Source organism: Otolemur garnettii, unplaced genomic scaffold (assembly GCF_000181295.1).
Source record: "Otolemur garnettii isolate 467f Iridium unplaced genomic scaffold, OtoGar3 scaffold00024, whole genome shotgun sequence".
NCBI classification, from domain to species: Eukaryota; Metazoa; Chordata; class Mammalia; order Primates; family Galagidae; genus Otolemur; species Otolemur garnettii.
Window position 1 is genome coordinate 19,197,366 of NW_003852419.1, and position 3,453 is coordinate 19,200,818.

General features: G+C 50.0%; 1 pseudogene; it reads left to right on the top strand.

The window, feature by feature from the left end:
* The first annotated feature begins 2,049 nt into the window (after positions 1 to 2,049).
* Positions 2,050 to 3,453, top strand: part of LOC100942377 — a 2,200-nt pseudogene continuing 796 nt past the window's right edge.

A 3,453-nucleotide genomic window follows, 5' to 3' on the forward strand; every position in this document is an offset into this window, starting at 1 on the left:
AAGAAGAAGAAGAAGAAGTAATTGGTTCGGTGCAGGTAGCTCAAGTGGCTAAGGCACCAGCTGCATATACCACAGCTGGCAGGCTCGAATCAAGGCCGGGCCTGCCAAACATCAATGACAACTACAACCAAAAAATAGCTGGCTATTGTGGTGGCACTTGTCGTCCTAGCTACTTGGGAAGCTGAGGCAAGAGAATCACTTAAGCCCAGAAGTTGGAGGTTGCTGTGAGCTGTGATGCAACGGCACTTTACCCAGGGCAACAGCTTGAGGCTGTTTCAAAAAAAAAAAAGAAGTGCCACAGCATGTTTATGGTCCCAGCTACTCAGGAGGCTGAAGATCACTTGAACCCAGGAATTCAAGGCCAGCCTGGGCAAAAGAGCAAGATCCGATTTCCAAAAATTGAAAAACAAGTGAATAAAATAAAGTCAAAATGGAAAATTTTGTGGTGTGATTAAACAAGTTAGGGGTTTGAAGCACAGGCAGTGTCTATCTCATATGGTTTATTTATTAGCTGGTCTCTCAGTCAGTTCTTCTGTCTGAAATAGTTGCCTGTTGCCTGAGAGGGCAGAGGCCAGACTTAAAGTGCTGCAGCACTGGGGAACCACCCTAAACTAATGGACACTTAAGTATTTGAAAAAGAAGATAGGTCAGCAGTTGGGAAGTCAGGCAGCAGAATTAACAAGGTCTAGACTGTCGGTAAGGCCTGTGGCTTAGAAATCTGGCCCTTGTTTAAGGCAGCCCCATCATGGAACTGGGATCAACCACAATCACAGACCCTAAAGGACTCAAAGGGACATTTCACACATGACTTCTTCCTACTGTGTTTTCCTAAAAAATGGTGGTGCTGTGGCCATTTCCAGAGGCTGGGAGGTTTTACATGCTAGGACCAGCAGCCAGCCAAAGCTATTTGTAGCTGTATCCTCATCATATCAAATGAGGGTGCCCCTCCCTCCCAGCTCCACACCATCATGATAGCTCCACACCTATCATCCAAGGAAGATAGGAACTGCAAAGGGAATCCTGGTTCTTCCAAAGGGCTTACATAAAAAAGTCAAGGCTTTCACCCACCATTTGAGGTATATGCCACAACTGGCCTTGGGTGGTGGAGGGATTGCTGATCAGGAACTCCTGAAACTTTTACTTCTAGATATTCCTAGAAAGTCTAAGAGCAGTATCCTGCTCAGAGAAGGCACTCAACTTTCAGTAAATATTTGAGGCTCTACTGTGTCCCAGGAATTGTATAAGGATAGAGTAGGAGATGAGAGAGACAAGGCCCCTACCCTCGTAAAGCATAATTTAGCAGGAATACTTCAATATATATTTGTTTATCAGTTGATTTGGCTCTTAGTCAAGTTGTGCTGCTATAACAAAATAGCATAGAGGGGTGACCTAAACAATAGACATTTATTTCTCAGAGTTTTAGAGTTTAGGAGGTCCAAGATCAAAGTGCCAGTTGATTTGCTTCCTGGTAAACCCTCTCTTGCTGGCTCCCAGACAGCAGTCCGTTCACTACTGTGTCCACACATGACAGAGAGAGTGAGAATGAGAGAGAGCATGTGATTGCACATTCTGATCTCGTTCCTTCTTATAATCCCAGAATGTGGGCCCTTCTCTCACAACCTCATCTAAAACGAATTACTTCCCAAGGATCCCACCACCAAATACCATCACTTTGGGAGTTAGGGCTTCAACATGTGAACTTGGCAGGGGAGGGGGGGCACACAATTTATTCCACAGCACTGGCTTTATTGCATCTTTGCAGGTTATCATCAGCTTTTGAGATGAATAATGTTTGTCCATGGAAGTAACAAAAGAGCCATCTGCTTTGTTTTCTGGAAGAGGTAATAGCCATTAGGCTATTTCCATTAGACTATTAGAAACTCCTTGTTTCTTTCAATGTTCAAAAAAACCCATATTTATAAAAAATACAATGCAATGGGTTTATGCTAAGAAAAGTAACAGTAGCCCAGGTCCAGCGCAGCAGCCAGTGAAAGGTATATTCCCATTCCCACCCTCCTTCCCTTGCCCCCCAGCACCAGGGGATGTAATATGCACATGGTCAAGAAGCTGGAGGAGCAGTACAAAGTGATGCTTCAGATGAACAGAAAGGAGCTCTCCAAGCTGTCTCAGGAGCCAACTCGGGAGCCCCTGCACTCCTCCAAGGAGCCCCTGGTGTTCCAGGTGCTAAGATGCAGACTCCGACCCTGTGGGGACAGCTCCGGCCATGACCTGCAACTGGTAGACAGTGGCACTCAGATGGACATCAGCTTTGAGCATATCATGGCACAGGGCAAGCTGTGCCCACTTACCCCACCCATCAGCCATGAGTATTATGACCCGAGGGAGTTCACAGAGGGTTGCCCATAGGAGGCAGAGCGATTGGAGTATGAGGAGATGGAGCTGTACAAAAGCAGCCAGCAAGACTAGCTTGGCCTGATTGTGAGTTACTGCATGGACGACAAGGAAGACTTGGGCATCTACATCAGAGAGGTAAATAAATCCCAACAGCACTGTAGCCAAAGACAGGGGGGTCTGCAAGGGAGACAGCATCACCCAGATAAAAGGTGCAGATGTCCAGAACCGGGAAGAGGCAGTGGCTATCCTGAGCCAGGAAGAGATCACCAACATTTCTCTGCTGGTGGCCCGGCCTGAGAGCCAGCTTGAGAGGCAGTGGAACGACAGTGACCGGGATGACTTCCTGGATGACTTTGGCTCTGAGCATGAGCAGGACCTGCAGGCCCGGAAACTGAACCCGCCCCCTGCCTAGCAGGAAAGAGAAGGCAGCTCCCTACGTAGACCTAGGCCTAAGCAACAGCCAGGAGCTGGACAGCGGGGCAGGCCGCACAGACGAGAGTACCCTAAACCAGGAGAGCGCTGAGCATGACCTGCTGGGGGATGAGCCCCCAAGCAACTCCAGCACCCCTGGGAGCCTGCGCAAGTTTGGCCTATAAGGGGACGTGGGGCAGAACCCCGAATTCCATTTCAGGATGGACTCACTGCTGGCCGAGGGGCGCGGATGGGAGGAAGCAACGTCCCTGGCCTCACTGAGGAGTAGGAGCACTTCCGGGAGCTTCTAAAGATCAAGTGCCACCTGGAGAATGGCAACTAGCTGGGCCTCTGGTGGCAACAATGCCCTGGACGTCAAGAGCAACGTGAGCCTGGGCCATGAGATGGCCATGCTGGAGGAGGAGCTTCGGCACCTGAATTCAAATGCCGCCATCCTGTGTGCGCAGAAGCAACAGCAGCTGCGGGAGTGCTGCGCGAAGGCCTGGCTGCTGCAGGAGGAGACCTGGCAGCCAGCGAGCCCAAGAAGCGCGAGCTGTCAGACATCTCTGAGCTGTGAGAAGCCAAGCAAAGCCAGCACTGGTGCCTACAACACGGGAGAGAGCTGTCGCAGCACCCCTTTGTTTGCGGAGCCCTTCCTGGGAGAGTCCCCTGCGGCGCGCTGCTGCC